Here is a 23,266-nt window from a genome sequence, read left to right on the forward strand (position 1 = left end):
CCTCGGGGATATTCTACTGTCAGTAGAATTTTGGCTCATCCTTAAATATTAATACTTAACTCATTAAAATTAAAAAAAAATTATGAAGCTGACAAGCACGGACAATTTCATATTGCAAAGAACAAAATAAGAGGATTTCTATCATGCAAAGTTTTTTTTTTTAAGTACACAAGAAATGTGATCATTATACTGCACTACAATGCTTGACAGGTCCTGACTGGTCTCTGCATTGATTTGAGTTCATAAGATATTTGATATAATTATTGTTTCTAAGAATGTTGCAGTCATTGTTGTCAAGATAGCTCACATCCCTCTACATCATTTTTTACAAATATTTGGAGGTTTCTCTGAATATGTTTCTTTCCTAATTTCATATGACAAAATAATATTCTGTTACATTCACATGATGTAATTTGTTCAATTATTCTTCAGTTTATGGATTTTCTCATATTTCTGAGTTTTTTGCTATAACAAAAAAAAGGTCTTCTATGAATATTTTTATATTTGTTAATTTTTCTCCCTTTATTTGATGTCTTTGAAGTAGATGTCTGGTGGTATGGATGGGTCAAAAAAGTGAACCCATTTTAGTGACTTTTTGGGCATAATTCCAAATTGCATTCCTGAATGATTGGATTAATTCACAGCCCCTCCACCCATCCCTGCCAAACATGGCAATTACCTGTTTCCCTGTAGCTTCTCCAACACTTGTCACTTTCCTTTTCTATTAACTTTGTCAACATAATGGGTAGGCTCTCAGAGTTGCTTTTATATGCTTGCATTATTGGGGAACATTGTTGATATATTGTATTTCTACTTTTGAGAGTTGTCTGTTCCTATCCCTTAACCAGTTATTGTATTAATTTCTCATATATCTTAGAGACCAGATCTTTATCAAACAAGTTTGCTTTGAAGACTTTTTTCATTTATTTTAAGTACTTTTCATACTGTGCTGCCTTTGGGTAATAAAAATCATTCATTTTACTTCCTGTGAGCCTGGCTATAGCTAGTTAAGTCAATAACTTTTCTTCTATTCATAGTTGTTAAAGGTATCTTCTTTTTGTTCCTCTAATTTGACTAAATTTTTGCCCAAGGAGATGTTTCTCTTTGGAACATACTATGGTAGATGGTGTGAGATGTTAATCCATACCTAATTTCTACCAATTTTCTGTTTTTCAGGCAGTTTTTGTCAGATAATGAGTCCCTATCCCTTTTATGGGGGGAGGTTAAAAATTTTGCTATTTTTTATTTTTTGTGTTTTTTTGGGAATCCAATTAATCAGTATTAAATAGTTTTAAATAATATTGCTATGTAATGTAGTTTGTAGGCTGGTACTACAAATCCTCTAACTCTATTTTTTTCTCTCTTTTTTGGCTTTTGCAAGGCAATGGGATTCAGTGACTTGCCCAAGGTCACACAGCTAGGTGTGTCTGTGTGTCTGAGTTTAGATTTGAACTTAGGTCCTCCTGACTCCAGGGCTGGTACGCTATCCATGGCACCACCTAGATGCCTCTATCTATCTTTTCTTGTTATTTTTCTTAGGATTCCTAACTTTTAAAAAAAGATTTAATAGTATTGTCATTTTTGTAATATTAGGAAAAATAGTCATGACCATCTATATCTCTATGTCTTGTATTTTACTAAACAATATTTTGTTTGTTTTTTAGTTTTTGCAAGGCAAAGGGCTTAAGTGGCTTGCCCAAGGTCACACAGCTAGGTAATTACTAAGTGTCTGAGTCCGGATTTGAACTCAGGTACTACTGATTCCAGGGCTGGTGCTCTATCCAGCCACCCCTAAAGAATATTTTGTAGTGGCGTTATAATTCCTATGTATATCTTGGGCTCAAATATTTCCTACCTTCTATAGCTATATTGAATGGGATTATTTTCTGCTAAGTATTAAAATATAAACCTTACTATATGTTTTTTTTCCTGTGATTTTTGTGATGGGATGATCTAATTATGTCTTTAAAATCTCATTTTTACAAGGTGATTTGATTTCTAAGTACTGTATCTACTCTGTGTGTGCCACCAGATGGTGTTCTAAGCCCTGAGGAAATAGGCTTTAGCATAGCCTCAATTACTTGAGTACCTTAGAGCTCAATTAAAAAAAAATTTGTACATACATACACATACATATATACACACAAACACAATTGTATGTATAAATATACATGCATATATATGCAGATACACACATATATATGTATACATATATATTTCCTTTTGAGTTTATTTGCTCTAGGGGATGAAATATATATATTTCTCTATAGCATGATTCACATAAGAAAGCATAAATTATCAAATCTGCTTGGTTGGGCCATTATTTAGTTCCAAGGAATTTTTGTTTCCCTTTTGATTTCCTATAAGGATGCTCAACCATGTGTGGATGATTAAATAAATGTATATCTACTAAATCAGAAATAAAATCTTCTGACTGATGGGAAGCCTACTGTTACTAGTGAAGTCTAAACCCTACTTCCTCTAATCAAGTGAGCTCAAATACTTTTTGTCAGAAAATCTTTCTATCCTATTTTCCAGGTCTCAGGTATGAAAACAAAACTCATATCATTGCCATTCAGTTCTGACTGTTATTGATGTGAAAGCTTACCATTTGCCAGTGTTTTAGATGGCCTGAGGAGGTATCATTTGGCATTGCTCATAGATCCAAAGGACTACCCAATCAATTTATCAATTTATCAGAATAGTTACCTTGGGATAACCAAAGTCATTGTCTACATTGTGCTTCCCTCTAGTATGTTGTCCATAAAACAAATAATACCTTTTTTAAAAATCCCCTAGGCAATTCAACTCCACACATCTATTTGACATCCTAATGATAAGGACAATACAAAGGAAATGTAGAAAATACCTTATCCAAAAGGGGAACTTCTTTCTTTCTTTCTTTCTTTCTTTCTTTCTTTCTTTCTTTCTTTCTTTCTTTCTTTCTTTCTTTCTTTCTTTCTTTCTTTTTTTCAAGGCAATGGGGTTAAGTGGCTTGCCCAAGGTCACACAGCTGTGTAATTATTAAGTGTCTGAGGTCAAATTTGAACTCAGGTACTCTTGACTCCAGGGCCAGTATGCTATACACTGTCCCACCTGGCTGCCCCCTGAGCAGGCTTTTTTGAGGACCATACTGATAATCACATTTTAGTTACTGCAAGCAGGATTCTTACCAGAATCTTCTTTAATAAGCTGATCCTTCACCTGGATGATGGTCAGCTACTGAGAGCCAGTGTGATTTCAGAAAGAGCTAAGGAATGGTTGATATGGTGTTTACTGCCAGAAATATATACCTAGTATGTGCTGGATCAAAGGGTATGCACATTTTTATTGCCCTTTGAGCATGGTTCCAAATTGCTCTCCAAAATGGTTGGATCAATTCACAACTCCACCAACAATGCATGAGTGTGTATAACTAAATTGGTCAACAGAAATCAGCTGAGAATTGTCCAGTGTTTTTAGGATGGTGGTGTCAAATTATAGAAACAAGGGTCAATAAAGCAAACATAAGGATCCCTGATAGCTGACTACTGACTTAGAAACCTCATGTTAGCATTATGTTCTAATGTACAACTATTTCCCAATTACATTTTTATCAGGTTTAGCTGACTGGGGAGTGTTACAGGATGCACTGCTGCAGAAGGACCACATTTGATCCCTTTACTTTAAGGTATCAAACTGGCTCCTCATTCTTCCTGCTAGACATGGAAAACTAACTAAACAACATATACAGGCTTTTTGCCAAATAGCAGCGAATCTACCTATTGCCTATATTCTTTATTACTTTCACATAAAAATATTGTAAAATCCCAGGTGGTATACTAAGACAACTACAAGTAGAAACTCCGGGAAAAAATTCCTTGGACACAGGAACTCTAAGAGTAAAAGAAAAGAAATTAAAGCTATCAGGTAAAAAAATAGGAGAATAAATAGCAGGGTAGAGAGCCAGAAACAGCTCAAGTAGTAAACTCCCTGTAAAACGGAATGAAACAAAAAATTCAAAGATTCATTGAGGCAACCAAATTAGAATAAAATATGAGATATTTATTATTAAAAATAACTAACCTGGAAAAAAGTTAAGGAGAGATCATTTAAATCACTAAATTGAATTAAAATCATGATTTAAAAATTAGATGACATGTTTTAAGGAATCATGAAAGATAATTGCCTTACTCTATTAGCATAAAGGTCAAAAATTAAAACAGAGAGAATACACCATTCACTTCCTTAAAAAATCCAGGAATGGGGCAGCTTATTGGTGCTGTAGATAGAGCTCTGGCCCCCTGGAATCAGGTGGATCTAAGTTCAGATCCAGTCTCAGACTCTAGCTATGTCCCTGGACAAATCATTCAACTTTGGCTCCAAAGAAAAGAACCCAGGAATGTTATAACCAAAATTCATAGTTTTGAGATCAAAGAAGAAATATTGCAAGCATTCAGAAAAATGTCAGGTACTAAGGAACTGTTATCAAGATTTCACAAGATTTTGTTACAACTCCTTTAGTAGAAAGGAAATGTTGGAAAATGATAATCCAAAAACCTAAAAAATGTCTTGTAATCCCCATCCTGCAAAACTACATAACCCAACAAGGAAAAAATGGGCCTTTAATAAAAGATAAGACTTCACAGGTCTAGCTAGTCAGTCTCTCTTCTAATCTCTAGGAGGGTATTAGACTACACATATCTATCAACCAGTTCTCAAACATTTCTTGTCTAGGAGTATAGTGTTCAGCAGTTCAGAGGGAAAGCTATTTTTCTCATTGTTCTTAAGGTGGAAAAGGAAACCTTAGTTTACATTTACCAATTTAGCTTCTTTCTAACATCCTATGACAAATAGCAAATAAACTCATCTATCTAAGCAAAACAGCAAACAGAATTGGGAAAGTTCTATATATATTAGGATACCAAATAATACACAAAGTATTCAACTGAGCCAAAAAAGATGACAACTTAAACAAGGAGAGAGAGAATGATCTCACCAGGGGAGGTCCTTTCTCAACAGTCTGTAGACTTATAAGCCCTCCAGGTGAGGGAACATGATGAGACTAGCTCCCATAGGTTTTTGTAGCTTGTTAGGATTCCAGTTTACCTTTCAAAAATTTCTCCTGTCACAGCCTTTTGGAATTCCTTTCTTTATTTCTCCCTGAAGCCTCTTTCCCTGAAGTCTCTATGACAAACTAAATTATCTTTTTGAATGTATAGTCAATATATTCTTAGTCAATCAAGAGTACTGATATTCCTCCACAAAAACTTTGACTTTGGCATTACAGTTCTAATGGGGGAGAAGATAGAAAAATTCTTTCACAATTTTGTCGTCAAATGTCAAATAGTAAACAAAGATAAACTCAGAGTCTGGAAATTATTTGGTTGGTTTTAAGTTGGGGGAAGGAAGGAAAAAAGAATTACATTAAGGAAGAAATGAGGACAAATAAGGAAGAAACTTATTATTTCTCATAATTGGAGTGGGTCAGAAGAGTATGGAGAAAGCCTAGACTCTAATAAGAAGCAGTCTTATCTGAATTTGACAGACAGTAGTGCAACACAAAAACATACATAAAAATAGGCCTGAATTGGGAAGTTGGGATTTAAGAAGAAAGATACATTTAGGAGGGTGTCATGCTCTAGTCTATGTCATGTCACTCCCTTGGTAACTGAAGTCTGAAATGGGAATGAATGAAACAATTCTAATTCATCTGACCATTAACAAATTAAGGTTTATTGACTAAGAGTGAATGTAAATAGCAATTGTTTCTGTTTGACCATAAGGCCTGTTGTTAAGGCAAACGGGGTTAAGTGGCTTCCCCCCTTCTATTTCTTTCTTTCTCTCTTTCCCTCCCTCTTACTCCCTTTCCCTTTCCCCTTCCTCTTCCCCTTCCCCTTCCTCTTCCCCTTCCCCTTTCCCTTTTTCTTTTCTTTTTCTTTCTTTTGACTAGGTAAAAGGAGCAGTTTCTACTTCATTTTTTTTCTTTCCTAATCTTAATCACTAAATAAGCATTGCCTCAGTCAAACTAAGAACTGTTAAAGACCTTAACTTAAAAGGTCAAGGTCTTCCAATGTAACCGGGAATATTCTACAGTCATTCTGATGGATATCTGGCCACTGGGCCCAGATGGTTCTGGAGACTAGAAGAATGGTGGTGACTTCGATGAAAATAGAGAAGTTTGGAAAAGCTATGGGTTTGTGGTAAAAGATAATCCTCCAAGATGGAGGAGTAAAAGCAGGAACTCCCTCAAGCTATCCCACAAACCACTCCAAATACCTTTATTTATTTATTTTTAGATGGGTGCTTTTCCTCTTTATTTTATCTCTTTAGGGTATAATACTAGCAATGATAGCTTTGGGTCAAAAGAGACATATTTTATTATTCTTTTCAGAGAAATTTATTTTAGCTTTTTATTTTTACATTGTATAGAAATTTCAGCTACTTTGCAAAAGCAAATCTCAACATTTACTTCCAAAATTTTGAGTTCCAAATTCTTTTCTTTCCTCTAACCCCACTAGCTCCATTGAGCAGTTACTTGGTGTAGGTTAAAAATGTGTAGCCATGAAACACATTACTGCTATAGTAAGGTGAAAAGTCTTTTGACTTTTCCTTTTGGGCAGCCAGGTGGTACCTTAGTTCCAAGGTCTTCATGGCTCCAAACAGACATGACCAGTGTGCTCAATAATGAGAGTTCAACCAGGAGAGATGTGTAACAAGTTTTATTAACAGGCCACTACATCTATGCCTTTGCAAGCAGAAAGTCCTTTTTTATATACATGTAAGACCACTCCTTCAGCCTCTTTTAGGTATGCAAAACAGTATAACTCAAAGATTGTTCCCAGGCTTCCTCTTTCACACTAGATATTCTCTTTTCTATCAACTTCAAAGGGGTAAGATAATGGTTAAGTAAAGAAGGACCAGAGCTCCTCCCTGAGTACAGAGCACACTCAAATATTTGCTGTTATCAGAGCGTTCTGACCTAGTGCGAACATCTGGGTCTCATGTTTTCTCAAGAGAACTTCATGGCCAGCATTCTTAACTTTAACTCTTTACATTTCCACTTTCTTGTTTAAGTGCAAAGCTCTCACAGATCTTGTGGAAAGAGTTGCCTTGGTAGATTGACATACAGATCAGTCATTACTGTTTTGACAAAAAGCATCAATACCTTTATCAACAATGGCAAACAGATACAGAACAATAAAAGTCCAGCACCAAACAAAACATAAGGTAACATAAAATGCAATAGGCCATCATGGAGTGAATGAAAGAAGGAAATTAACCTGTCTGCTATCTGATCAGGTCTTATGTCATGAGAAGATGCTTGTGTGATATCATCAGCGATTTGAGCTAGCCTAGTTAATTCTTTTTTTTTTTTTTTTTAGGTTTTTGCAAGGCAAATGGGGTTAAGTGGCTTGCCCAAGGCCACACAGCTAGTATCTGAGACAGGATTTGAACCCAGGTACTCCTGACTCCAGGGCCGGTCCTTTATCAACTACACCACCTAGCCACCCCTAGCCTAGTTAATTCCAAGGCAACATTGTCCAATCTTAACCCATGTAATTGTGCTCTAATAATATTTCAGGCCACCTGAGATTGATTATATTTAGCTTCTGTAAGACAATATTGATTATACCTGTAGTCACAGTGTAATTTTTGTTGTAAAGCCAAATATTGAATTTCTTTTCCCATATACAGAGTAGCCTTTTGCAATTGAGATATCACTGCATGAAACTGTTTGTCTATATGTAATTGATTTTTAAAGTCTTGTGATACATTTTTCCATCAACATCTGTAATTCCTGTGCTTCTACAATTTGATTCTGGGTATTAGAGACAGATAAACCCAAAGCTGTGGATGCTGCAATAGCTTCCACCAATAAGGTAATTCCCAATATAACACAAGAAATACATCTTCTGTTTCTCTGTTGAAAGGATATTGTTTTCTCATTAATTGGCTAAAAAATATTATCACTATGTGTTCTATACTAGTTTTTTTGTTTTTACAATAGTAAATGCACAATGTGGTCATGTTACTATGAAAACTTTTCTACCTACAGCAAATTTAGGGCCTATGCAGGTCCTTACTAAACAATTTATACAGCTTAAATTGAACACCCCATCAGAATATTTAGTTAATGTAATATTAGATTTTCCTTCTACTAAAAATGCATATCCCTCACCCAAGCATACTCTAGCACTAATAGTGATATTACTAGTTATATTATTTCTTATATCAGTATTTACTAATTTAGGCATTCTTTGCACAGTATGTCCCCCAACCGATGCAACAAGTTTTTCTATCCCTTTAACCTCTATTCCAGATCCATGTATATATTACAGTCGAGGGTAATTTACTGCTCCCCTATCTTGCATGTCTCTTGTGGTATTATGACAAGATATTAAATATTTTGTATAATTCATAAAGTCTAAAGGTACTTTGATGCACTGATGAGCATTACAATATTTAAAGGGTATGAAAGCAGGATAATGATACGTAAGTGACAAATTATGAGGAAGAATAGAATTACAAGAAGACCTTAACCTGTTCTCTTGATATTGTTTAGTTTCATTCAAAGGTATCTCAGTACCATTTAATCTCCATGTATATAAGTGATATTTCCTGGTGTCTATTTGTATAGAATTCTTATTTGTTTTTACAGCAATATCCCCCAAATATATCCTTCCATCCACAATCTGAGTACACCATCTATCAGCAGGTACAATACTTTTAGTGTAATTCCATTCAGTGCCCAACCAGATTCCTCCCATTTGTTTCTGGAAGCACACAGGAAAATCATTGTTTTGTTAAAGTTCTGTATGGATTCATTACTTGTTATTTCTTCAACACCCCCTTTGTCGTACATGCAAGAAAGATTTCCATGTAAAATAGATTCTGGCATAGTATCTGTCCAGGATAGTGCTTTCAACCATGGTGGAGACAGAATGAAAGCCCACTGATAGTCAGTCATATCAGCCTTTCCTACAGTTAACAAGTGCATCATCATAAATGTTCTTATGAGTATCTTTAATTGACTTTTATAAGCATGATTATTTCTTCCATTCTTGCCTCGCCTTCTCTTTCGTCGATTCTTCCTCAGTTTCCACATTTCTTGTTCTTTTTGCAGGAACCCATTTGTCTCCATGATCTGTGGAAACACAAAGAAACCCTGGTCACCATATTAATACTCTATAAGGTTCAGACCATGAGCCATCGAGCTCTTTTACCAATACCAGAGATTTATTTTCAGAATTATTTTTAAAGTATTTTCTTTCCAATTGTTTTTTAATTTGTATACAATGTCTCATGGCTGGAGACAAATAGTCCAATTTAGAAATTTGTAAAAAAAATTATATGTATAAATTGCTTTGTCTAGAATTCCTTGTGATAGACGTCCTCTTCCCCTTTCTTGTTTAGTGAGGATCACCTTAATAGTTCTGTTAGCACGTTCCACTATAGCCTAACCTGTACGATTGTAAGGAATTCCAGTGACATGCTTTATTCCCCAAAACTTGTAAAATACAAAGATTTCCTAAGACCAATTGTTGCTAAAACAATCCCTTCTTATGACTACAAGATTTTCTTCATACTTCTCTTAAATTCCAAAAGTCACATTCAAATTAGTTAAGCCAAAAATTTGCAAATTCTTCTTATCTTCATCAGTGCAATTCTAACTTCTCAATGCTCTCACTTATAAGAACTTTCTATCCTCACTGACCAACATTTCTTAATATTAGAACATTCTATATTCTGGGAATTAGAGATTCCCCACAATTTGAGATATCAAAGTGATATGTACTAATTCTTTACCTTTACTGTTTATCATTACTCACTCACTCCAGATTCTTCCCAAAGACATGAACTACATCTCAATCAGTGTAAAAATTCCCTTTGTTTAGTTATTCTAAAGCTTAAGAACACATAACTCACAAATCTGTCCTCATCCCCATGACTCTGGAGGGGTCATAAAACATTAGAATCCAAACTTAAACATATTCTTTACAAACCCCTTAATTCAATTTACATGTATCTTTAGGTTAGCACATTATAGGATCAATAATAACATAATAAAAATGAACATTTACCTAGCAATTGTTTTCATATCAAACTTTTCACTTTATGGGATTTATTATTTTTCTAATCAATTCATTGCCAAACATTGCAAAAAGTACCAATTCAATGCAATTTTAAATCACCCCAACCTCATATAAACACATATCTCCCTAGAGACTTACAGTTCTATACTTTCTTCTTTTCTTTTTTTTTCTGATTTAGTAATTTTTTTTTAGGTTTTTGCAAGGCAAATGGGGTTAAGTGGCTTGCCCAAGGCCACACAGCTAGGTAATTAGTAAGTGTCTGAGACCAGATTTGAACCCAGGTACTCCTGACTCCAGGGCCAGTGCTTTAGCCACTGCACCACCTAGCCGCCCCTTTTCTTCTTTTCTTATAATGATTTGTACACCATTTCCCAAAGTTCCCAAAATCCATCTTTTGTATACAAAGTCAACCCTGCTCAAACCTCCAGTCTACATGCTTTTACCAATTTCCATACTTAACAAATGGTTCAAAAGAAACCCCAGTTGTCTCTATGTCTGTATTTTCTTTCTAGTACTTTCAGAATCTCTTACTCAAACTATATAACTCACATTTTCCACCATTCCTTTTCATTAGCTCTTCTTGACTTTAATTCATACTATTCCACACATAGCTTATACAGTTATATAAACTACGGATATGATTCTACTTTTCACAATGCATTTTTCATTCCAAGGTTTTAATATTTAACATTTCTTGATTACAACTGCTAAAATCCTGGAGTAGGCAGTCATTCAAAAATCCCTTAGCCCAATTAGAATGTTCCCTGCCCCCTTCTTCAAATAGAGTAAATTGAATAACTTTTATAGAGAGAGACCATCCTAGATTCTTTCAGGGTGGGGGTTAGTCTTCTATTCTTCAACCCTTACATATCCCATAATTTTCTGTAATAACTAACATTATCTGAATCTATATTGATAAACTCCTGAAGCTCTAATGATGCCATATCATTCTGGAAAAAAGATTATTTAGTTTCCCCTATACAGGCATTTTGGTAACCACATTATACACTTTAGGATTAACCTGACTCTCTTGTCTTTCTGAAATTTATTTTCCCTATTTTTTTTTTTTTTTAGATTTTTCAAGGCAATGGGGCTAAGTGGATTGCCCAAGGCCACACGGCTAGGTAATTATTAAGTGTCTGAGGTCAGATTTGAACTCAGGTACTCCTGACTCCAAGGCTGGTGCTCTATTCACTGAGCCACCTAGCTGCCCATATTTTCAAATTAAAATAGCATTTCTTTCTACGATTTGGTAATATTTGCTGTTTCTTTAACTTCAAAATAAGGTCTTTTTTAACACTTACTTTACTAATTTTTCCTGAAGTAGCTCTCTCTCCTGAAAGGGGGAGGGAGGTGGAAATACTGGCAGCACAGAATCAAGGAGAACGGGAAAGAGAAGGGAACATAAACAAGGAATGGGGGGGGGGCCCTTCTCATAATAGTAAAATAACAGGGTGAGTAGTTTGGCTTCAGTCAATTTAACACCAAAATCCATTCCTTTTTTTTAAATAAAAATTAAAAAATCCCTCTTGGAAGTACTCAAGAGACAATGCAGGGGTGAGGAGGGAGGAATCAGATTACTAACACAGATTACTAACACCGGAAGAAGGCAGGCTCAAGGGGAGAGCCAGTGAGGGTATTAGATGCCTAAAAATCTGGCTGCCCAAAATAACAAAGAGCAGCAATTTAAATGATGCAACCCAAGGACAATTTTAGGGGAACTTTTCTCCCCATCTAGCAAATCAATAGAAGAACCCGAACACACACATAAATAGACAATCTAAACACATAAAGACAGATGAGGCACAAGCACAGATCACACAAATACAACAGAATTTTCCAAACTGACAATCTCAACACATATCCACAAACACAGACCAATGGTAAATTCCTGACATCTCAGGAATGCCGAGAGGGGAGATTCTCTCTTAAATTATTAAAAAGGAGCTGGTGGGGGAGGAGGAGGCCAAATTTCATCCTTCTGTATAACTTTATTTCTTTTTTCTGTTTCCTTTTTTATCTTGTACAGTTTTATTGTCTGTTTGGCTTTCTATAGAGAAATGTCTTTTAGGTTGCTCTGTTCCCCCAAAAGCATTTTTCACTATATTAATTATCAAGAAATCTAGTTCTTTAAGATAATCAGGGCATTCTTGTTCATAGCTAGTTATCTGTTCTCCTACTATTTTCCATTTTTCAGGGCTTAATTCTATATCTCGAAGCCCTGGTGAAACAGTCTGAATTCTTTATATGAAACTCTTTAAATTTGGAAGATTTATAGTTACTCCTTATTTCTTTACAGTTTTATATAATTGTTGAGCCCAAACTTCTTGTTCTTCTGGTTTAATTATGGGTAACACATTTCCCATCTTCCCGACCATTTTCTCAGGGTACTCTCACTACTTCCTGTCTTTCTGTTTAGACAGGGTCCTGGTTCCTATCCTGCCCTATCCCCCCTGTTTGGGGCACCACTTGAAAAGTCCTTTGACTTTTCCTTTTGGGCAGCCGGGTGGCACCTTAGTTCCAAAGTCTTTGTGGCACCAAATGGACATGACCAGTATGTTCAATAATGAGAGTTCAACCAGGAGAGATGTGTAACAAGTTTTATTAACAGGCCACTACATCTCTGCCTTTGCAAGCAGACAGTCCTTTTTTATACATGTAAGACCACTCCTTCAGCCTCTTTTAGGTATGCAAAACAGTATAACTCAAAGATTGTTCCCAGGTTTCCTCTTTCACACTAGATGTTCTCTTTTCTATCAACTTCAAAGGGGTAAGATAATGGTTAAGTAAAGAAGGACCAGAGCTCCTCCCTGAGTACAGAGCACACTCAGATATTTGCTGTCATCAGAGCATTCTGACCTAGTGCGAACATCTGGGTCTCATGTTTTCTTAGGAGAACTTCATGGCCAGCATTCTTTTTTTTTTCCCATATGGTTACAAGTTTTAATCATGTGATTACAAGTTTAAGTAATAATCATATAGTTAATTGATTTCTTATCCCTACTCAGACCACGATGACCTTAACCTGTCTGTTAGCATATTTATTACTACACTGTATAATTGTTAATCCATTTAAAGTTATTAATTAAGCAATTCTTTTTTAATTTTATTTTATTTATTTTATTTATTTTTTAAATTTTTATTAAAGATATTATTTGAGTTTTACAGTTTTCCCCCAATCTTGCTTCCCTCCCCCCCACCCCCACTCCACAGATAGCACTCTGTCAGTTTTTACTTTGTTTCCATGTTGTACCTCGATCCAAATTGGGTGTGATGAGAGAGAAATCACATCCTTAAAGAGAACAGAATTCTCAGAGGTAACCAGATCAAACCATAAGACATCTGTTTTTTTTTTTTCTGAATTAAAGGGAATAGTCCTTGTACTTTGTTCAAACTCCACAGCTCCTTATCTGGATACAGATGGTACTCTCCTTTGCAGACAGCCAAAAATTGTTCCCAATTGTTGCACTGATGGAATGAGCAAGTCCTTCAAGGTTGAACATCACTCCCATGTTGCTGTTAGGGTGTACAGTGTTTTTCTGGTTCTGCTCATCTCACTCAGCATCAGTTCATGCAAATCCCTCCAGGTTTCCCTGAAATCCCGTCCCTCCTGATTTCTAATAGAACAATAGTATTCCATGACATACATATACCACAGTTTGCTAAACCATTCCCCAATTGAAGGACATTTACTGGATTTCCAATTCTTTGCCACCACAAACAGGGCTGCTATAAATATTTTTGTACAAATAATGTTTTTACCCTTTTTCCTCATCTCTTCAGGGTATAGACCCAGTAGTGGTATTGCTGGGTCAAAGGGTATGCACATTTTTGTTGCCCTTTGGGCATAGTTCCAAATAGCTCTCCAGAAGGGTTGGATGAGTTCACAGCTCCACCAACAGTGTAATAGTGTCCCAGATTTCCCACATCCCTTCCAACAATGATCATTATCCTTCCTGGTCATACTGGCATGGCCAGCATTCTTAACTGTAACCCTTTACAGTAGGGTTGTAAAAGTAAATATAATTCCTCCCTCCCATAACATATACATTCACAAAAAAAAGAGAAACCTCAAGAAAAATTAAGTGGGAATGAAAAAAAAGAGTGTACTTCAGTTTGTTTTCAGATTCTATTAGCTCTTTCTTTGGGGTGCATAGCATTCTTTCTTGTAAGTCCATCAGAGAGTGGAGTCAAGATGACGGCAAGAAAAGAGCCTCTCCTAGGTGCTCTCTCCAAAATATTTCAAAAATCTTAAAACTATGACTCTAAATTTTTGAGAGACAGAACCCACAGAAAGATCCAGTCCAAGGTAACCTGGAAAATAGTGGAAAAACTCTGTTTCATGGGGTAAGAGGGGTGGCCTCTGCCAGAGTGAAGAAACTTCAGGTGCCTGTGAGCCTTGGTTCCCATCAGCAGAGGTAGTTTCCTGACCGTCACCCCAAGAAGAACCAAGCATAACTTGGAAGATCAGCAGGGAGACCTCTGCCAGAACGCGTGTGAATCCCTGAGTGCAGTCGTGGCAATCAGCTAACACAGCATGGGTGTGGCACTTAGCAGGCTGGCAGCCCAGATCCAGGAAACAGAAGCAGACCCATGGAGCAGGCAAGCAGGAACCTCTAGGCAGCTGTGCCCTGAGTGCTCAGACCACCAAAGGTAAAGGAAAGGAGGGAGACTTCTGAGGTCTGTCTTCTGTACCTGGAACAGGACTCTGGAATTCTGACTACATTCAGATCATGATGACAGTCTAGGCCCCCCATAGAATGGGGACCCCCACCCCCTCAGCCCCGTGGCAGAGGGATGTGCTTGTGGTCATTGATAGACCAGGAGGGCAGTCAGAACCTCACACACTGAGATCCTTGTGGGGCTGTCCTAATAAAACTCAAAAACTCAGGAAGCACCCAAAAACCAGGCACAGACTGGGGAAATGAATAAGCAGGAAAAAAAGGAACCTGACCAATGACAAATACTTTGTATATGATCCCAAGCAAGATCAAAATACTTAACCTGAAGATGAGGAAGTATAAGCTTCTTCATCTAAAGACTCCAAGAAAAATGGAATTTGGGCTCAGGCTATGACAGAGCTCAAAAAAGATTTTGAAAATCAAATAAGGGAGATAGAAGAAAAATTAGGAATAGAAATGAGAGAGATGCAGGAAAAACATGAAAACCAAGTCAGCAGCTTAGTCAAGGAGATCCAAAAAAATGCTGAAGAAAATAACTTATTAAAAACCAGCTTAGGTCAAATAGATAAAACAGTTCAAAAAATTATTGAGGAGAAGAATGCTTTAAAAAGCAGAATTGACCAGATGGAAAAAGAGATAATAAAATTCTCTGAGGTAAACAAATCCTTCAGATGTAGAGTGGAGCTAAAGGAAGCTGTTGACTTTGCAAGAACTCAAGACACAGTACTTCAACACCAAAAGAATGAAAAATTAGAAGAAAATGTGAAACATCTCATTGAAAAAACAACTTATCTGGAAAACAGATTCAGGAAAGATAATTAAAAAATTTTTGGGATACCTGAAAGTCATGATCAGGAAAAGAGCCATGACATCATTTTTAAAGAATTCCTACAGGAAAATTGCCCAGATATCCTAGAAGCAGAGGGTGAAATAGAAATTGAGAGAATCCACTGATTGTCCCTGGAAAGAGATCCAAAGAAAACCAATCCCCAGGAATATTATAGCCAAATTCCAGAACTCCCAAGTCAAAGAGAAAAATATTACAAGCAGCCAGAAGGATACAATTCAAATATCATGAAGCTGCAGTCAGGATCACACAGGATTTAGCAGCAACTACATTAAGGGCTCATAGGGTTTGGAATATAATATCCAGAAGGCTAAAGAACTTGGAATGTAACTGAGAATCAACTACCCAGCAAAACTGAACATCCTCTTCCAGGGAAAAAGATGGACTTTCAGTGAACCAGGGGAATTTCACATGTTCCTGTTGAAATGAACAGAGCTGGACAGAGAGTTTACCTTCAAGTACAGTACTCAGGTGAAGCATAGAGAGGGTGGATGGGAAGGGTAAATTATGAGGGACTTAATGATGTTGAACAGCTTATTTTCCTGTATGGGATGATGACACTGATAACTCATATGAACTTCCTCATTTAATAGGGTAGTTAATATATAGACAAGGCACAGGAGGGAGCTGAATATAATGGTATAATATATTAAAAAGATGGAGTTAATGGGGAAGAAAGGAATGGACTGGGAGAAAGGGAAAGGAGAGAGAGAGAATGAGGTAAGTTATTTCACATAAAAAAGACAAGAAAAATCTTTTCAATGGAGTGGAAGTGGGGGATGGTGAGCAGAGTGAGTGAACCTTATTTTCATTGGAATTGGCTCAGAGAGGGAATAACATACATACTCATTTGGGTATAGAAATCTATCTTATCCTCGAGGAAAATAGGATAGGAAAGAATGGGAGAAAGGGGATGGAGGGGCGAGGTGGATATTAGGTGTAGAAGAAAGGAGGGAACATGTGGGAGAGGATAGTGAGATACAATATACTTTTGAGGAGGGACAGGTTGAAAGGAGAGAGAATAGGACAAATGGGAGTAGGGGGATGGAATGAAGGGAAATGTAAGTAGAAATAGCAACTGTGGGAAAAATATTGAAACAAGATTCTCTGATAAAGACCTCATTTCATAGAGAACTGAGTCAAATTTTTATAAAAATTAAGAGCCATTCCCCAATTGATAAATGATTAAGAAATTGTAACAATTTTCAGATGAGGTTATCAATGCAATCTACTTAAATGTTTAAAAAAATACTATCTCTTGATAGGAGAAATAATTGATAGGTTGGAATAATTCTGAGGTACTACCTTTTCTTGGATTGGCAAATGGAACAGAAGAAAATGACAAATGTTGGAAGGGATATAAGGAAATTGGGACATTGATGTACTATTGGAGGAGTTGTGAAATGATCCAACAATTTTGTATAGCAATTTGGAACTATACCCAAAGGGTTATAAAACCATGCCTACCCTTTGACCTAGCAGTCCCACTGCTAGAACTATCTTCCAGAAGAGATGAAATATGGAAGAAAAGAATCTATAGGGATAGTTATAGCAGGTAATGACTTAAATTGGGGTATGTGATTGAGATGAAATGATCCTTTGTAATGAGAAATGATGAACAGGATGCTCTCAGTAAACTTACATGAGTAGATGCAATGGGAAATGTACCTCATATAAAGTAATGGCAATATTGCAGGATGATCAGCTGTGAATGACCTCCCTTTTCTCAGCAATGCTGTGACCCAAGAAAACTCTGAAGGGCTTATGATAAAGAATTCCATCCATCCCAGAGACAGAGCTGATGGTGCCTGAATGCAGACTTAGGCATGCTTTTCTTTTTTCTACTTTAATTTTTCTTGAGGCTTCTCTTTTTGTGTGTGTTTGTGTGTATGGTGGGGTATGTTTACTTTTACAACATGACTATTATTGATAATGTTTCTCATGTCTACACATTTTTAACCTATACCAAATAACTTGCTTTGCCAATGAGGGGAAGTGGGAGGAAGAGAGAATTTGGAAGTCAAGGTTTTCGAAGTAAATAGTGAAACTTGCTTTTGTAGCTGGGAAAAATAGAAAAAAAACTGAAAAAAGTCAATTCTATTTTGGACAAGTTGAATTTAGATGAGTCTGGGACATCCAGTTTGAAATGTCCAGTAGACAACTGGTGATGATGGACCAAAATTCAGGGGAGGAACTGGAACTGTCTCTTTTCATCTCTTCTTTCTTTCCCTGCCCTGTCCTTTCCATCTATTTATCCAGTGAGTCTGACTCTTCATGATCCCATATGGAGTTTTCTTGGCAAAGATACAGGAGTAGTTTACCATTTCCTACTTCAGTTCATTTTTCAGAGGAAGAAACTGGGGAAGCAAACTGGGGCAGCAAACAGGGATAAGTGACTTGCCCAAAGTCATAAACCTAGTAAATATCTGAAGTCAGATTTGAACTCAGGAAGGTGACTTTCTGATTCCAGGCCTGGTACTCTACTGTGCCATCTTTATATGCTCTATCTATCTATCTATCTATCTATCTATCTATCTATCTATCATCTATATATGTGTCTTTTTATCAATCTATCAACAGGCTAATGATGATAATGAGTTGAGGGAACATAGTTTCTGTATGTCCAGTTATTCTAATATTTTTAATAAAGATCAATTTGACAGTTTTGCCTCTTACACCTATATTTCCTTAAAGTTACATTTTATCAGTTTTGAACATATAAAAGCTTTCCTTTGTTTTCCTTCAAATAATCAAACTATTTACATACAAAAGAGATATTACCCTACTTTATTTATAAGGTGACTTGATCCTTTATACTTCTGCCACTGTTCATTTTCCATGTATTTTTCTGTCAAATTGCTCAAAGGCTACCTGAAAACTGTTTCTATATTTTCAGATTTTTATCAAATTTTATTAAACCAATAATTTTTTTCTTATTCCTTTCAGTCATGAAATCTTTCATTTATGAAAGAAACAATCCCTTACATTCATTATCAATTGGTTTAATTATTTTCTTTATTAAAAGTACTTTTCATGCCCCTGTCAGCATCATCCTGTTCCATATGAAAGCCCAGTTCCCTAATCAACACTTTATACATAACAGAAATTCACAATTTGATGCATAGTCCTTTTATTTTATATGTTGGTTTATGTTTGTTAAGATCATAAGAAAGAAAATTTAATTAAGAATAGAAAAAATGATTGTTGAGGGTCAGTGACAAGCTGAGTTACTCCTCCTTCCCAACAGTGGAGAGGATTTCTTATTACCATATCCCCAGAGGATATTGGATAGAGTATTAAGTATTGATAATTAAAGATCAGCTGAAGTGAATATGTGCTTGTTGGGGAACATTTGAGATGTGTTATCTGGAAACAAGCATTGGAAAATAATGTCCTGTGGCTAAGCTCAATAGAGAACACTGTCTTGACAGACAGACTGTAGAAAGATCTGCAAGAATTGAAGGTATATCTCACCCTCCACATGGTCATATGTGTGATCATTATGTATATTACTTTTCCCATTGTTTCCTAGGTTTATGGGGGAAGAATTCTACTATTCTTTTTATTACCATATTCTTTCACTAAATGTTGCTTTAAACTATGCCAGTTCTTTGGTTGATTAGTTGTTTCATTTAATTTGGTTAATTAGATAGCTTCATTTATGGGTCTTCCTAAGTTGCAGTTCAGAAAGGATTGTGAAATATGAATTACCTAGAATATTGGGCTCAAGGGTGAAGGGAAAGCTGTTTTCTATATGTAAAATGGAGGATTTAGATAGGATGATAGGATATGCATAAATAAAGATCTTCCTCTTGTAGAAAATCACAACCAAAACGTGACTAGAACTTGCTTTTCATAAATAATTAGGGGTTCTTTATTATAAAATATTTCTAAGTAGACATGAGAAGGCCATGAAAATATAAAGTGATTCACAGGAGAAGTCAATTGTGTTTTAGGAATCAGAATCTTATTAACCCTTAAAGGCAATAATAGCTTGTGTAAAAACTCTTTTTGATTCACAGAAAACACATTTGCTGCTATATATACCACCTGTCTCCTAGACTTTTTCAAGCCTCGTGATAGGATCCTCAGGTCTTGGGTTGAGAAGGCAAACCTTAACTTTAATTTTAATTTTTTTTGTTATTAACTTTAATTTTTTTTTGTTTTTACGATAAAGCAAATGATTTACTTCCAATTTAACATGAAAATTCCTGGTAGTAACATGCAGAAAGGAAATTAAACAATCCTGGAAATGCAGAATCTGACTGCATATAACAATTAAATATCTTGGTTGGTATTTAAACTACTTCAATAAATTAAAAAAATTATCTGCCAAGAGTGTGACTGATAAAAATTTTGCATCTATTATAACACCTGGAGCACATTAATGTACACAGATCACCTAGCCGTTACAGAAGGGCATTGTGAATCTGCACTGCACCATCCCCAGGGGCATGTTCTTAATATTTGTAACACTTCATTAAATAACAAACCTCCAGCTTGACCTCCAAAGTTTTACCCATATTTCTACAGAGTTCTATAAGCTCATGGCATCTATAGCCTGGCAAAATAACTATTTTACCCTTCTTGCCTTTGTTTTAAAGAAGGGAGAAGAGGAGGGGGAGAAGGGGAAAGGAAAAGAGAAGGCTGGAAGGAGTGGTACATATAGAGGGTTGATATGAGCAATAGGTCTAAACAACTTCCCAACATGGGAGGCAAAAACTTCATGAATCAATTTTGCTGTCATCTTCAGGATGCCGTTCAATATGTCCTGCTGCATCCTGCTTGGATCCTTTCCTAGCAATTCTTCTAACGACATTTCAAAGTCTGAAAGTTTGGGTTGGTGTGGTTGGTTAGCAAGTGTTGTTTGAGGTGATCCACAACCCCTATTAACTTTAATCTTTAATGCAGCTAGGTGACACAGTGGATATAGCTCTGGACCTGGAGTCAGTGAAACATAAATGCAAATTCATTCATATGTGATCCTGAACAAATCATTTGATATCTATCTGCTTCTGTTACTTCATCTATAAATAAAGTTAATGAAAGCACTTACTTCCCAGGATTGTTGTGAGGATAAAACAAGTTAATATTTGTAAAGTGCTTTGAAAGCCTTAAAGTTATATATATAATATATATGTTATATATATATATATAAATACATATATGCTAGTTATTATTAAAATGTGATTTATACATATCTGTTAGAGTCCTTGTGTCTGCACATTGGGAAATAGTTATTCACTTATGGCCATATGGGAGTAAAGAAGAGCCAGCAGGTAAGAGAGTGATTTAGCAAGAAACAATAGAATGAGATCTTTTTGTTCATTGTAGCTAAGTGGATATAACAGAACACATGCCAAGTGCCATCTGTTTTTGGCAGGAGAGCACCCTTCTGCCATGATTGCCATCTCAAATCTAACTGCCTTTCTGACTGTCAATATAGATCCTGTTGAATACAATTGGTTAAATAAAAATCCTTTATTTAGCTAGTTTGTGTCCAGCACATTCTGTTCACTCACAGAATATCTAAAGAAATCTATAATCTCCACCCCACCATGTTGCTCTACAAGGATTTTTAATTTTTGAAAACATTTATTTATTTTAAATATCCCTTTTTTCTTTTTGAGTTCTAAATTCTCTCTCTCTCTCTCTCTCTCTCTCTCTCTCTCTCTCTCTCTTTCCCTCCCCTCCCCCCACTTCTTTTCATACTCATTTAGTAGGCAAGCAATATGATATGGTTTGCATGATTTCACATTATAATTGATATTTCCATGCTAGCCATATTAAAATGAAAACGAGACAGATAAAGTGAGAAAAATTAAACTTCAATTTGCCTTCAGAACTTATCAGGGCACTCTCCTCCCTTCTTCCATGGCTGCTGCTGGGGCTATGCTTGCGCTGCAGCCATGGCCATCCGATACCCCATGGCATTGGGCCTCAACAAGGGCCACAAAGTTACCAAAAACGTGGTGAAGCCGCGACACTGATGCTGTCGTGGGCGTTTGACCAAACACACCAGATTTGTGAGAGACATGATCTGGGAGGTGTGTGGGTTTGCCCCTTATGAGAGGCAGGCCATGGAATTGTTAAAGGTCTCCAAGGATAAGAGAGCCCTTAAGTTCATCAAAAAAAAAGGGTGGGAACTCACATCTGTGCCAAGAGGAAGAGAGAGGAACTCAGCAATGTCCTAGCTGCCATGAGGAAGGCTGTTGCCAAGAAGGATTAAACCGGTCCCCGCCTGCCTTCCCCATTTACCCAATAAACATTTGACAAATAAAAAAAAATAGAATTTATCAGTCCTTTCTCTGGAATTGGATAGCATTTTTTTTTACCACGACCAGAAATAAATAAAGGTGACTGGAGGTGGCACTAGCTATGAGTCAATCAGGGCTAACTGACTTCCCCAACATCATTCAGCTAGTAGGTATGAAATGTTTGAGACTGGATTTGAACTCGGGTCCAGGGCTGGTGCTCTATTCACTGAGCAACCTAGCTGACCCAAAGCAACAGCTACCATTTGTATCACACCTTAAGGCTGGCAAAGTACTTTCCATGTATTACCTCAACTGATCTTCACAATAACCCTGTAATGTAGTAATTATCATTACCCTTCTTTTACTGATGAATAAACTATAATAAACTATAGGGTCAAGTGATCGTCACAGAGCAAATGAATATCTGAGGCAGGATTTGGACTGAGGCCTTCCTGACTCCAAGATACACATTTCAACTACTGAGCCATAATACTACCTGCCTGGTTCACACTTTTAAAATACTGCTAGCAGCCACCTTGTGAGATCATAGATAAAACTGTTATTCCCATTTTAGAAAGCTAAGGAAGCTGAGGCACAGAGAGTTGTTCCCCCAGTCACACAGACTCCAAATCTAAGCTTACGAAATAGATGCTTCAGGGAGTTATGAAGGAAAAAGGAAAAAGGAACTATCCTCCATTAACTAGCCTCTCCCCACCCTTCCATTTCCTAAGGTCACTAATAGGATAAAAATAGGTTGTTCAGTCATTTTAGTCAGCATCTGACTCTGTGACCCAATTCTGGATTTTCTTGGCAACTATACTGGCAACTGGTTTGCCAGTTCATTTTATAGATGAGGAACTGAGGCAAACAGGGTCAAGTGACTTGCCAAAGGTCACACAGCTAATAAATGTCTGAGGCCAGATTTTAAACTCAGGAGGATGAGTTTTCCTGTCTCTCAGCTGTGTACCCTAGCTGCCGCTAATTAAAATATACCCATTTGAAACTTCACCTATTATTTTTAGCTCTGACATCTGGAGCCAGGCAGAACAAATCTAATCCCTCTTCCACCTGACAGCCCTTCAAATATTTGAAGTCAGTTACTATATATTCTCTTTTTTTTTTTTTTTTTAGGTTTTTGCAAGGCAAATGGGGTTAAGTGGCTTGCCCAAGGCCACACAGCTAGGTAATTATTGTGTCTGAGACCGGATTTGAACCCAGGTATTCCTGACTCCAGGGCCGGTGCTTTATCCACTACGCCACCTAGCTGCTCCTAGTTACTATATATTCTTAATGTATTCTCCAGGTTAAAAACGCTCAGTTCTTCCTAGATTAAGACAATTAAAAAGTCTGAGTGAATGAATTTAAGGCCCAAGATCAATAATTTAAATTTGCATCAAGTAGTTG

The 23,266-nt window shown here is 36.5% G+C and overlaps 1 pseudogene; it reads left to right on the forward strand.

Annotated features, from left to right (window-relative positions):
• The first annotated feature begins 20,761 nt into the window (after window positions 1-20,761).
• On the forward strand, window positions 20,762-22,953 carry LOC141514892 (large ribosomal subunit protein eL36-like; annotated as a pseudogene).
• The last annotated feature ends 313 nt before the right edge of the window (window positions 22,954-23,266 follow it).

The sequence above is a fragment of the Macrotis lagotis genome, chromosome 2 (genome assembly GCF_037893015.1).
Source record: "Macrotis lagotis isolate mMagLag1 chromosome 2, bilby.v1.9.chrom.fasta, whole genome shotgun sequence".
NCBI classification, from domain to species: domain Eukaryota; kingdom Metazoa; phylum Chordata; class Mammalia; order Peramelemorphia; family Peramelidae; genus Macrotis; species Macrotis lagotis.